The following is a 15239-nucleotide window of genomic DNA, read 5'->3' on the forward strand; positions in this document are numbered from 1 at the left end:
TTAGCATTATCTTCCACTTTTCTGTACAAATTAAATTAATGTTGTCTTTAAGAGATGCCTTTTGGACTTCCGTTATCTTGACTATAGTCTCCAAATTTCATTTTTTTTGTTATTTGTTGCTATGCAGTGATTACTTGCCTAATTCTCTACTAACATTTAGGATACTCCAAGTCTGAAAACTGTGTAGACAGAAGTTAGCTCATGCTGATCTCCGCTGCTTTAGCTACAGGTAGGTAAGCTAGCTAGTCTAATCTAGGTTGAGTTTGTTCTACATTAGGTTGTAGTAAACTAACTGCTGGATAGACTTATCTAGTCTCACAATCTTGTGAAAAATCAGACTATTACTCCGTAATGGGGCATCACTTGTAATGCCATATTTTAAATTCACTGTGAACCCCTAAAGAACATGTGCTTTCTAGCCATCCCTAGGAGATTCTCATTCTGTTGGATGTTGTTTGGATGGCTCAGTTTCTACTAATAAATTGAATATAAGATTTTGTTATTCCTGGGGACCTGGCCAGCCAACTGTTTGGAAATCTTGTGGAGCAAAACTACTTGATACCTTGCCTTTTCCACCAGGTACTCACAACAAGTGAATCGTGCAGAAGGGCATTTTTACGTGATGAACCTACCTTTTGCTGTCTGATTTCCCTTTCCTGCAAAGTTGTAGTTTTTTTTGTGAAGAGTTGCTCTTCATAGTGACATCATCCTAAATGTGGCCTAATTCAGGACTTACCAAGTCCATTTACATGTTTTCTATCACCTCAGCTTATCTGTTGCACTACTAAAAGAAGTCCTACAGTCTGCTTACACTATAATGTAAACATTCATAATGCTGTCAACTGCTTGCTATCTATGTCTCCATTTAAAATGAATTCAAGTATTTCTTCTAATAAGTTGTGGGGCAGAGAGAATAGTAGTACTGGTCAGGTCACACGTGCATTTGTTAGGAGGGAGAAGGGACAATTTAAGAAGCAAGCTGTTGGATAGGCTAGTAGTTTACCCAACATGGAGTTTGAATTCTGGAAAGAAGAACCTTGCCCAGTGGAAAACAAGTGAAAAGAAGACCCTAGCTAAAGGTAAGTAAACACCTGCTGTGGGGTTCGCAGACTGGGAAGAGTAACTGAGGTAGTCAAGCTGAGAAGAGTAAGGCTGGTACTTCCTTCATATGTCTGCAGGGGGAAACTCCCTGTTCAAATTCCACACTAAAAGCTTACTGACAACTCATTACCAGGGATTTTCATATCCTTCTTCATCAAAGTAACTTTTAAAATGTTAGCTATGATAGATGAGACTTGATTTACAATTAATTTTTATAAATCAGTGACTGGACCACTGATTTAAAAAATGTACTTTGCCTTAACTTGCACCTGTCAAAGTAATTAATGATTTCATCTAAGAAACTCCCTTTTTTTGAAGAAGACCAGTGCTTTAGCCATTATTTGTCTTTCTCAAATACTGTGTTTCTGTCTGTTTGCACTGCCAAAAACAGAAGTAAAACAAGCTTTACTACATCTACAAAGTAACTCTGATCAGGTATTTTTTCATTTGTTTAAAAAAATCATTACAAATATTAAGCTTTTTCTGCCATCTTACGTTTCTGGTTACCTCTTTACCCATTGGTATGTAAGCCTCTGCTTAGATTTCTGTGGACTTAGTTTTTGCTGTACTTGCAGCAATTTTTTTAAGAAATGGAAAAATAAATAGCCGCACCCCTTCTAATCTTCATACCATCCTATCCACATTTTCCTATGCTTTTAGTCCTGTGGGAGTTAGAATTCTGCTTTTATACTATTTTGGCCCAAATATACTGTTTAGCTGCTGTTTTTAGTATATCAATAAGGCTGCTGGGGAGATGCCATTCTAACCAAAAAATTACAAGTGTGGAAGACTTTGTTTATTTTTTAGTCTGATTAAGTTTGGAAAACTTTTTTGGCCTCATCCCTCATTTTTACAAATAAGAATGCTGTACCCACTAATGTAAAATGTCTTGAACACTCAAATACTAAGTATAGCTGGTTATGTTAGCTTAGAAAAAATGAATTTCCAGACTCTTACTACTACTTGTTTAAACAGTTAATAGCTTTCCTGTGCTGTAACTGTTTATATGGCTTCCACTCCTAATGGGCTTATACTCTGTGCCCCAGAGACTGGATTTTTTTGGGCCAGCAGTGTTTACTGGGACCATGCCTGCCCAGATGCATACATGTAATGACTCTTCAATCATCCCACCCCATCCTGTGTTATAAGAGACAGAGCAGGCTCATCTTACTCTTATAGGCCAAGTACAGACAGTCAAAAAGCCCAAGGCTGAATTGATTCAGCCTCTGCAGGTTAGTCGAAGCTGCAGAGATTAAATTGAAACAAGTCAACAGACATTTACCTTTGATTCAGGAATGCTGCCACATGCCTGCAGTGACTCAGGCTAGACAGGGAGAGAGTGGGGGAGGGGGTGCTAGAGCATGGCTCTGGCATGTAGCCAGGATGGGCTGGGTGCTTCTTCCTGCTGCCCTTGTGGTCTCTGCGATTTGCAGTCCAAAATCATAGCAGCATAAAGCAATATGACAATTCTGTTGCAAAGAACTCAAAAGACCACAACAGGTTAGAATATTTTTGATACTGTGGATTTATTTATTTTTTTTGAAGCTTTTAGGTTTGTTGTGAATTGTGTGTGTTAACAATGTGTGGCAGGCTAGCATCCTTAAAAGGGTCTCAATGACACTGGTTGAGAATTACTGCTTAACTTCCTTAACACGTCTGGGTAAGTGACAGAATTGTTGCACTGTCTGCTTCCCCCCCCGCCTTTTTAACAATAGGGATACTTTTAAGGAGCATTTGTCATAAATGGTAGTAACAGTTTTATTTTTATGTAAATAACTAAAAGTTTAGGGGGATTTTGTTTTTTTTTAGAAAGGTAAAAGGAGCTCTGACTTGTCATCATGGAAGTAAGATAACAAGGAAACACTCTTGCAGGATTTCAGCAAGTGCTACTCTGAAGCAGGAAGGTCTCAGATTCTTTTAAAAATGAAATTGAAGCAAGTGGTTTTCTATTTGAACATCTGAGTAGCAAATGTCTCCTTTGACATCGCTGACTTCAGCAATATTGGCTTATCTAGTTGCCTGGAAACACTTTGTTAGCTCTATAAGGGTCTGTTTAGCAGCAGTTATGAGCACACAGCTTCCAGTTTGGAACCAACCTCTATATTCTTGCATTTATGGACCAGATTTCATTTTAAAGCCTTATTCGTCCTGTCCAGGCCCCTCAGTTTTAGGGTCCTCCTCCATTTGGAACATCAACTGTAGCATTTACAAGGTTTATGGGTTCCCCCCTTTTGATTAAATCGCAACCTAATTACTACACGCCAGTGAAGACTGCCTCTGAAGTCACTGTTATATCAATGTGAAGAGTTGATTCAAGGCTGTAATGGTGGATTCCCCTGTTAGTGTTCCAGAAGGTTAAAGTTTCTGAACTGTCATCCCAATTTGCTGCCCATATTGTTTCAGAATTATGTATGAAGGAAGTTACTGTTTTCCTGGTTTTCTGGTACGAGTTTTATCAACCCCAAAGAAAGTTAAATATTTTTGTGTATAATGTAGTACAATAAATGCCTTTAATATATTAAAAAATATAAAATCATTCAGTAATGCACAGAGGTTTTTTAAATGTCAGGCAATAATTGGAGACATCAAAATAAGTCTATTGTATGAGAAAATTAGAACCACTTAGTTACACTAATGCTCATTCTAATAGTCCTCAAGTAACTTTTGTTGCCTGTTTGAAGAGCATAGCTATTTCTGAAATCTGAAGCACAGCTTGGGTTGCAGTTCTCAAAAATAGTACTCTTGCTGAAGACTTCCACATTGAATTTACCTTTTTGGTAAGACTGTCCAGTTATGTAAGTAGGACTTCTGATTACTTTCAAACAAAGAGATTATTAGTTACCAACTCATTAGTCACTAAGACTGATAAACATCAGTTACTTTACAGTAGCTACAGTTTTTCAAGTGTATTGTCTGCATGGATTCTGTTTTTGGGGTGTGGGCAAAGCATGAACTGTAAGCATGTTAGATCAGATTCTTCTGGCTTGTGGCTTCTGAAGCTGTGCCTACAGCATATCTTTGTACCTTATCCCTGTTTAAGGGCATAAAGGGTGCATTTTAGCAAGATAGAGAGGTATGTCGTGGTTCAGAAGCAAAATATGTTTTGGCGAAGGGATAGGAAAAGAGTACAAGATGAAAAGCCAAATTTTGATGCTTTGGGTTCATGCTTGAATAAGTTCTAAATTTGCATGCTCCTCACCATAAGGTCTAAATTTTACCACTGTTGTTCAACCAAAAAAATAACTTTTTTTGTTTGTTTGTTTGGTTTTTTTGTGTTTAAACATCAGGAAAGAAGGTACAGTAGCTTGCCAGACACTTTAGGGACCCAGTCCTGTAAAGGTTTAACTTGATGTTCTCAGTAGTTCTGTTGACTGCACATCACAAAATAGTTGCACTGAAGTTAAGCATTTGCACAAGGCTTGGCAGAGCTGGACTTGGGCCTTAGTTGATGCGATTCTTTTAGATATTCATATGAAAGAGTAGAAACATATAAAACCTCATGTAGATATATAAAACCCTAATTCTGAGTCTCTTGGAGTTGATATAGACACACTAGATACTATTTAGATTGTTACAAAACCATACTTGTGCCTTTGTCTATGCAACATTTCATGTGTTAAAGACGCACAATTGTAAGAATAAGGTAACATGGATTTCCAAATTAATTCAGTCTTTCTCATAAGACAGCCGGGTAAGTGAGGTGACTAGTTGACTTAATTCTTTATATGCCTAACACACACAATGTAGCAGCTCCTCAGCATTGTGTGTTTATTGGCTAATGTTCATAATGTCTGCATAAAAATAAGCAGAATATGTAATCATTCAGGCTACTCACTTTGATAGCAGTATTTAAAGATTAAATGCTTAATGGATTATTTTCCTTGTGCCTAGATACAGGGAAAATAGAGAGCATGTCAGCCGTATATAAAGTGTGCCTACAAGAAACTTAAGGGCAAAGGATCTTGACAGATGCATTTCTCAACTGTATCATACAAGAAGTTAATGACCTGGTGTGGGCATCCAGTGAGATATTTTCAGAAAAGAGTAATTATCATTAAGAATTTCCTTTGGAAATAAGGAAAAAACAAGCACAGTAGCATAATACAAGCAGGAAAAAGTTTAACACCACCAATTAGAACTGCTTTTGTTGAAATCTTGCTAACACAAACACTTTGCGGCCCCTGTGTGCAAGTAGACAAAAATATTTAAAATTTACTTGCATTTAATGTTTACATAAAGATTGCACATCTTTGAACAATTTAATATTAAAAGGTAATGGTTTAGGAGTGCCTCCAATCATCAGATTTTAAGTTTATAAACCCTATTACCTCAGCTTGGTATCCTCTTTTTTTTTTTAAATCGGGGGAAGGCATCTTGATATTTTTGTATAGCAAGATGAGTAACAAGTGATAAGAAATGTATGAGCTTAAAAACATTGGCCTTATCAAGCAAAACATGAGTTCTAACCTCTAAATAGATAGATGGATGTCGAGTATTATTTAAATTGTTTATTCATTATGACTATCTCAGTTTTAGCTGCATCTGATTCTTGTTTTCAACGTGTGCATTTACTAGCGTTAAAGAGTTATTGTGAAGCCGTTTTTGAATACCAAGTAGCATACTTTGGAGGTAGTTCAGTTGGTCTGTCCCCTCCTCTATATTGTTACATAATAGTCATTGCCCAGCAGCCTAAAATAGGCTTTTGGTACAAAAATTCAAAAACAAACAAACAAAAACCTCAACCACCCCTCCCCACAAAAACAAGAACTTGAAATGTACCTGGGAACAAATTTAAATATCTAAGCCAAAAATGAAGTAGTTATGGGAACAACAGGAACTTATTTTGAGCTAAAAATGTAATTATTTGTTCTTGCATATTTCACTTTCACCAATTGGTCTAGAGATATGATAGTTCAATCCCATGGTAGTTCAAGCACTTGAACATGTAGCTTGTCCTACTCTTTCACTCTGGGAAGGTCAAATGAGCATTTTGGGGCAAAGGATGTAGTTCTGCTATCTCTCACACAAGGCAAACTTCTGCTCTTAGCAAAAATCATTACGAGACTGAGTTTAACTGCTTTTTAATTCACCATGTTAGAACTAAATTTTAGTATCTGCTTTCTAAACCCTCCTTAGTAATGACATGAAACCAGAATATTATTTTGCGACACCTGTTCATTAAGCTTCCCCCTGAAACTGAGAGACACTGAAGTCCTTAAAAATCTGCATATAGTTAAAATGTTGAAGTTGTATGGATCTTCCCTGATGTTAGCTGTGATATATTTGACAGAACTTTGACTGTAGATCTTAAATGATCTGTCAATTAAAATGCTGCATGGCTAACATTTAAGCAATCAAGGTTTTTGCAGCCATTAGTTTCATTCAGGTAAAGACTGTGATACCATTTTGGAAGTTCAAGAAAAATCTCTTGATAAAGTATCCTCTTCTATATTACCTTGCAGTAAGAGATAGTGAGAATTTAAGTTAACTGAATAAATTTGATTAATCTTTGAACAGTTGTCCACATGCACATTGCACTGCTTTAATATATACATCCTGTGCACTTAATTTGGAAAATTTTGGCCAGTGGTGTCTGTACGGTGCATATATACCCTGACATTTCTTGTGCTTTGTATTCTGAGTATTGAGGATGAAGTGTATTGGCTATGCTTCTTTCTTTCTACTACCTCATGGCTTGAGAGAGAGTTATGTTCTGCTAGACTTCACAGTATCAGTAAGTCCTTTATTCTATGTCTCAAGATTCGTAGTGACCTCTGTAGTAAGTGGTTGTTTAGTTGTCGTGAAACTTCGTTGCTGTTGCCAGTTGACAACTTGTTAGTTTTTTTTTTTTCCCTTTCAAAATCTTTCTAGATCTAGAATGACCTTGATATAACCTGTAGGGCTGTGCGGAATTTCACCAGCCATTTTGTTTTGACACTGTTTTGACTCATTTCGAGCTTGAAACAGTGAAATTTAAACAAAGCAAAGGGCTTCGAAATGGCCTCGAAACAAAATGAGGCTAGTCAAAATGTTTTGAAACTTTAGAAACATTTTGCGTTTCAAAGCAGCCAGGTGGTGGGAGATGGGGGAGAACCAGGGCTGAGCTCCCAGTGGCTCCTGGCTTAGCCAGGCGTGGAGCACAGCCCTAGCTCTTCCCGCCTCCCATGGCTGGGGTGGGAAACCAATCACGTGCAGGGGAAGGGAACTGAGCCAGCACTCAGTTTCCCTCCACAGCGCTGCAGTCAGGCTGGAGAAGGGAACTGAGCCAGATTACTCAGTTTCCTTCCCCAGCCCTACAATTGGGCTGGAAGGCAACTCAGTGCAGCTGGGCTGAGTTCCCCTCCCCAGTGGGACAGCCCTATTGTAGCACTGGGAATGGGAACTGAGCAGTCAGGTTTGTGACAGCTGAAAATTGTGTCTAAGGTGCTTGCTGAACGCTGTGAAGATTAGACCAGGTGTTTCTTATCACTTGTTCATGTATTATAAGCTGTATGTTGCTGCTAAGAACCTAATTAAGTTAAAAAGTAATGAGGCCTTGTATATAGTGAGGCCTAGTAAATTTAGCAAAGCCTTATAGAAGTAGTAGTAAGCTTTGTGGCACAGTTAAAATTAACCTTATCAGAAGACTGCAAAGGCTTGTACTGCTATTGGTCAGTCCTAAAGAAAGTTTGGAGTGGGAGAATCTGTATGGCTGTAAGTTATCAGCATAGCTCAGAAGTTATAAATTGGCTAGCACATCCAGAAATCACTTAGAAGGGAGATGCAGCTCTGTGACAGAAGCTACTGATTTAAAGTTAGCTGCTGACCTGATTTCGGTGGGCCCGTGGATCTTAAGGAGCCTGAGGACTGAATACCAGGGTCCTTCCCGGTACTCCCCCAGACAGCACTGACTGGGGACTCCTGACTTAGCTGAGCTTTGCAGAAGAACTTGTCATACATCAGGCATCAGAGGGGACTGCTGATAAGTTGCTGATGCAAATTGTTATGGTCTGTCCTCATTGTTTTGTTACTGCACGTAGTCATGTGTTTAAGTCAATAAACCTTTCTTACCTTTCTACCCTTGACCACTCTCTCAATCCCGAACCCTCTGCTGGCAGTTGGGACACGGGCTCAGTTCCCTTTCCCAGTCCCAGGCGGCAGCATTGGCTTCCCTCCCTCATCTAGCAAGCAGATTGGGGGCCCTCAGCACTGGGAGGACTGGCACAGCCCCGGCAGCCCTTCCAGGATTGGGCCTGCCAGTTGAGAGAGGCTGTTTCGAGTCTCCACATTATAGCAAATGGGTGAAATGTCAAAACAGCCTCACTGTTTCAACGTAGCAAAATGGAATAGCTCTTTCGACTCTAAATTAAATTCAAAACAAAACTCTGTTCCATTGAAACCTTGAGATTCTAGTTGAAACAGAACAGTGCCATTTTGCACAGCCCTAATAACCTGGATTCCAACCCTCCTCCTCCTGCAATGGGGCTACACCAACTATTATTTTAAAATGCCTTTACTCCATGAAACAGTCTTATATCCTAGGAAAGTGCTCTATATCCAAGTTTACCTGTTAAACTTATTGTATATACAGGGGAGCCAGGCTGTAAGTTCTCTTGGGCAAGTGCAGAGGGCTGGAGTTGAACACAAAATTCCAGAGCCACCTTGGGCTTTTCTTTGTGTGTTTGTGGGTTACCTGCTTCTACTCATTCAGGAAAGTGTGACTTGATGAGGGAGACCATGCTTGTGCCTCAAAGGCCAGTAGCATGACATTTGGATCATATGTGCTCTTTCTTATTCATGTCATCAAATTAAGTGAGTTTCAGAGTTGGCACATGGAGAGTCCCCAACATATTTTATCCAATTACCTAGAGGGGGATATAGATGTTCATCTTGGGACAAATACTGATATACAGTTACTCCTCATTTGGCATGATTTATTACATTTAGGCCACAGAACATTAGTTCTTAGTGTCAATGTGATCAAATGTGTAGGGGGGAGATAGCTACTCCTGATTGACAATACCACCCCTGACCTCCTCAATGAAGAGGCTTTTGCCACCCAGGTTATCCCATTTCCCCTTTCATAACACATACCTCTTGGGCACCCTCAGCAAGCTTGCAGATGACACCAAGCTGGGGGGAGCACTAGATATGTTGGAGGGTATGGCTAGGATTCAGAGTGACCTAGACAAATTGGAGGATTGGGCTGGAATAAATCTCATGAGGTTCAACAAGGACAAATGCAATGTCCTGCACTTAGGATGGAACAATCCCATGATCAGTACAGGCTGGGGGCTGACTGGCTGGGCAGCAGCTCTGCAGAAATGGACTTGGGGCTTAGAGTGGACAATAAACTGAATATAAGCCAACAGTGTGCCCTTGTTGGAAAGAAAGCTTATGGCATGCTGGGCTGCAACAATCGGAGTGTTGCCAGCAGGTCAAGGGAAGTGTTTATTCCCCTCTATTCAGCACTGGTGAGGCCATATTTAGAGTTCAGTTTTGGGCCCCCCACTACAGAAAAGATGTGGACAAATTGCAGAGGGTACAGCAGAGTGCAAAAAATGGTGAAGGGGTTGGGAGACCTGACTTAGGAGGAAAGTTACTCAGGGAACTGTTTGTTTAGAGAAGAGGAGCCAGAGGGGATTTAATAGCAGCCTTCAATTACCTGAAGCATGGTTTCAAAGAAGAATGGAGCTAGACTTTTTGGTGGTAGCAGATGATAGAACAAGGGACAATGGTTTCAAACTGCAGCAAGGGAAGTTTAGGTTAGATATTAGGAAGAACTTTCTCACTAGAGGGTAGTAAAACACTGGAACAGGTTACCCAGAGAGATGGTGAACACTCCATCCTTGGAGGTTTTTAAGACCTGGCTAGAGAGAGCTTTGGCTGGGATGATCTAGTTGGGGATGGTCCTGCCTTGAACAGGGACTAGATGATCTCCTGAGGTCCTTTCCAACCCTAATTTTCTATGATACCTCTGAAACATGAGGACACATCTGCTATCACATTTAGTCCTTGAATGTCTAGTACTGTAGTGACAGATGAGTTGTTACTGTGGCTGGGAGTTTATATGGATATTGTGAGGTGCAAGGTTTATGGTCTCAGTGGGAAACAGAACACACACCTGCAAATCCTTCTTATGGTCCTCATTACAGAAAATGGATGATATGGTGATCATATTTACAACATTTGCCCCATGTTAGGAAATGATCAGATTGGAGGTTTTGTATTGGATATCATCTTAATTGTACATTTACTTGGTCTGCAGAATAGGTTTGTGGGTGACTGAATCAGAGGAGATCAAAGATTCCAACTCTTGGACAGGGGAAGATGGGTCTTGGGACAGGGGCAAGAAGAGTTGTCTAATGATAATAATGCTATATTCAAGAAGTGTCCTGTCTGATGCTTTTCAGATTTCATGGATGCGCGGTAGCGGTATGCCTTTCCTCTGATGCCCAGTGTGCTCTGCAAGACTTTGGCAAACTAATCTTACTGGCTCTGGCACAATGGATGTAATTTGGTTTCTCTGTGTTTCTCATGTCTTGTCCACCCAATTCAAGATGTCACATCTGCTTTTGTCACAGGATAATGGGATGATCTGGGACCAGATTTAATGTCTCTACATTGGTCTGAATGCTGGATGGTGGTCAGTCATAAAAACAGCCCTGCCTTTCACTTGTCCCTGATATCTTGATCAGTAATAGGAAAGCATTTGAGACAGACTTACCAGACTTACTTAAGTGGGCGAGACTCTCCTGCTTGTGTGGTAAAACATTATGCTGTGTGAGATATTTGCTGTCCAAAAACTTGGATTGCCTTCTGCAGCTAAAGTAAAATAGTCTGTCCTTAAGCTCAGTCAACATATATCTGATGATGATACTGCCATATTCTTTGGCTGTGTTGCTAACATTTTGGAAAGGCCTAATTAAGGTTTTTCCATCTGTAAAGGATATGATTTCTGCCCCCCTGCACCCCATTAAATTAGTCCTCACAGTACTTATCCTCTGTTTTGAACCACAGCTACAGAGTTTTTCATGTAGATTAGGCATCTTTAAGGACACATTTAACAGTCCTACTGAGAGTGAGCTTCACCTGAACTGGTTGTCTATGTTCGCCATCCAGGGTGGAGGAATCTTTCCACACTTTGAAAGTAAGATGTATCCTAACTGTTTACTTGTAGAGAGCAAATTGTCTTCTATAGCAGATGAGGTTGTGTCCTATAGCAGATGGAATGAATGGCAAAGAAATCTCCACCCAGAAGCTGTCCAAGTAGATTTTGGACATTTGATCTGGGACAGACGTTGCATAAACCAGTTTGAGCCAAATCAGTTAAGTCTGATGCTACATTCAGCCAGGTTTATCTCAAACTGGCTTCAACCATTTTCAAACTGGTTTATGTGCACTAAACGTTCTGTTACAGGTTTAAACCAGTTTCTGATCCCTTTGACCGGTTTATGTAATGTCTGTCCTTAGCCTGAAAGGATGTGTTATGTGGTAGTTGAGCTTGCCCACCTACATCTATTACAGTTTATTCCACCACCACTTAAGCAAACTTGATTGGTTCCCTGGGCAGTATATCCATCTCAGACCTCTTTAAATGAATAACCATAGCTCCACGCAGCTGCATCTACCACCCATTACCCTCTTTCTGAAGCTTCCAGATTGGATTCTGTATTCCACCAAAGCAGTGCTTTAGTTGCTGTTTTCCTGAGACTGATACCCCCTCTCTAACTGAACTGGACCATTGCTTAAGAGACGCCAATTCTGAGCCAGCCATACTGGCAAAGTCTTTGAGCTTGAGTGCATGGGGGTGCACATGCATGACTAGTGAAATGTGTGTGGGACACATCATGAAGACCTTCAGTTACTGTAAAGTAACTAACTTCTAGTCCAGTTGCTTGTTGTTGACCCTTATCTACAAAAAGTAATTGAAATAAGGACAGTACTCGCATTCATCTGCAAAAGGTGCATGTCAATGCAGTTTTCTTTTAAAGTGGAATATTATTATGCTTGGTTTGGACATGTAAAGTTTGTCTCCGCTTTTTTTTTTAGTAAGTAAAAAATTCTCTTCTGTGACCACCTTATTTTTATGTTGGTGGTACTTTTTTCCAACATGTTTTAATGAAATGTTAGTCCACTGATAACTCTTTCTACACTTTTTTATATTTTAAGTACTGAAGACATTTATTTTAGTATGAGCCACAGTGATGTATAGTTAACACACTCTGGAAGTTAATTTGACTTTCTCCATGTAGAATTCATCTTTCTAATTATGGTGCATAAATCTTCAGATACCGCTAAGTGTATAAAAACGTAGGGTATACTGGCATTTTTGGCACGGCTAGTCTTAATTCAGTTTTTACCACAAAACTGAAACACAATTCCTTTGTTGTTTTAATAGTTCTCCACACCTGGCCTGACTCAAAATTCGTAGGCACATATTCAGAGCCTGAGCCAATACCAACAAGTCAAATAGAAATGTATTTTGGAAGAAAAGCTCTTGCAATTTTTAGTCTTGGTAATAAGATTTTTTGTGCCAGGCAATTAATGTAATGATAACATCTGTAAAAACATTAAATAGTTTAATTGCATAGTAGGCTTTTTTCTGTTTACTGACCTGATATAAGTGAACTCTTTTTGTAGCTTATTTTGTTGTGTTATAGTATAGAAAATGATCTTGATGTTATCTCATTGCCCAGTAATTTTGCATTCAAAAGAAGAAATACAATTGTTAATCTTTTGTCTGAAAAAAATTTTGATAAATGGCCTGAGCTCAAAGGGTAGGAAGCAAAAATTAATCAGGGCAACATGCTTTGGAATAGCTCTTATTAACAGCTGTTAAAGGGCCTAATTTTATTTTTGCTTACCTACATTGCTTTTTCCCTATTACTCATTGGATTTAGTTCTTCATAGTTAGTTAACATTTGTACTTTGAAGTGGAAAAACATTGTGCCTAGGTGATCAAAAGGGTCAAAGCAAAAGTTGGTAAATGTAATATTTTTTAACTCTGTTCTAGCTTTTAATTACAGCACAATATAGCAGTTTTTGTATCCTTACTTCTTTGCGATTCTTACGGATACCTAAGCTGGTGAATGTTTTAAGTCAGATTCTTACCTTATTAATGCTGATATATCAGCATAAATCACATAAATGGAGTTAGGCTGCATTTATTCTAGTATAACCAAGATCAGAATCTAGTCATGTTATGCAGATGAGCTACTTAATTTAAATGATGATAACTTTAGTGTAAAATAGAGTAGGTTTCAGGAATTGGGTATTATAAATTTAGGATGTTTAGATAAATTTGTTGTTCAACTATATGTGATTATCTCTGTAACACAGCAAAGGTCATGAAAAATGCAGTTTGTCAAGTATTTGTTTTTCTGCTCATTTGAAGTGCTTTGCAAATCACTAGGCACACGCAATGGTTACAACATTTGTATTCTATGTGTAGAAGGTCGAAATGTTTGGTTTTACTTTTCTGATATTTGAGATAAGACTCTATTAGTCTGCAAATATTTTGTCACCATGAAAGTCATTTAGAATTTGAAGTTTTGGGGGCATTGTCCTGTCAGACTGACTGCACTAGTAGAAACTATTTGGTTTCCTATTTGTTTACCAGGAAAGAACTTGGTAGGGAACAAAAGCATAGCAGCTTCACAAGACCAAAAACATCTCCCGTAAATCTGAAATCAAGATCAATACTATACAGACCATTTTTATTTTCAACCAATTTATAAAAATGTCGTTCTTCTTTTTATCATTTTCTTTTGCCTCCTTCCCCCATCGTGGGGAGATTATCACATAGGGGTTGGCACACCCTAAGTTGTAGAAGTAAAAGTAAGGGATGTATTTGTATCATATGAACTCCATTTTATATTATGTACTGAACATTTCTAAAATTCCTCGCTGCATTGTATAGTGTTCCAGATAGTGCCCCGCCCTCTTCATGGGTTTGATACCTTATTGAAGGACTAGTGCTGAGAAACCATCAGTATGGCAATCCCAGCTCCATCGTTCCTATCTCTAAACTACAAGCATTGTCCTTTTAAACAGTGATGAATTAAGCTTTCAGCCCTTAAAGAAATCCAATCTGTTTGATATCCATCATTAGTTCTATGGTAATGAATTGTGAGGAACAATTTGTTGTTTTATGCTATGGATCATTGAATGAATAAGGCAGGAGGAACAGGCATGTTATGAAGAAGAAAGCTGTATTTTCAGGTTTATTTAAAAATCACAGACCAGTTTTTTCTCTCTAGGGCAAGAGGAACAGCATGTACACATACATGCAAACCCTCAAATGGATCTGAGAGAGGGCTTTATATTTCATTATTATAAAGACCAATTGCTAAGGACATTCCTTGCTTTCTAAGAAAGGAAATTTGCTCCATAGTAAAGCATTCTCTGAAAAATTTCATATGCTTTTATCTGAGCTTATTTCTGTGTGAGTACTAGAACACGTATCTAAAGCTGGTGGTTCTCAACTTTTTTTAAACTCAAGGCACCCCATTGGTAGACCCATAGGACACCTTAGAAAATGCCTGCTCTTAGGTTTCACTTATTTCCTGACTATGGAAATGTTCTAGAGAAATTATGTTGTTGCAAAGAACTCAGAAAAACCACAACAGGGCAGGATGTTTTTGAACTCTGGATTCCTATTTGAAATCTCTGGATTTAGCTTGTGAATGATGTGTAGATGTTTGGACACCCAACAGGGTTAATATTGTGCAGCACTCCACGGCAGCTTTATAAAAGACCTCACAGCACATCAGAGTGCCATGACACCCTGGTTGAAAATCAGTGTCTTAACCAAAGAGTTGGTTCTTATGAAAATATCTATCTGCCTAATTAACAGAAAAATGGGAAGTATTTTGCAAACAGGGAGTTAGGGAGACACTTATTAAAAAGGGGGTTGCCAGGGGTACACTTATTTTAGAAGGTTGAAAACACCTGCCCTAGGACAATTATTGTTTCACCACTCTGGATACAGATTTAACGGACACTAGTGTATAAAACTGACTTAAATTACACTGGTATTAACATGTCATATATCCAGGCCCTCAAAGTTACTTCACTGTTATGGTCATGAAGTCAATAATGGATTTATCTTATAAACTTGTTTGATTCAACTGTTGCTTTGTTTATATCAGTCACAA

Source organism: Crocodylus siamensis, chromosome 9, assembly GCF_052110815.1.
Source record: "Crocodylus siamensis isolate JL-2025a chromosome 9, ASM5211081v1, whole genome shotgun sequence".
Classification (NCBI taxonomy): Eukaryota; Metazoa; Chordata; order Crocodylia; family Crocodylidae; genus Crocodylus; species Crocodylus siamensis.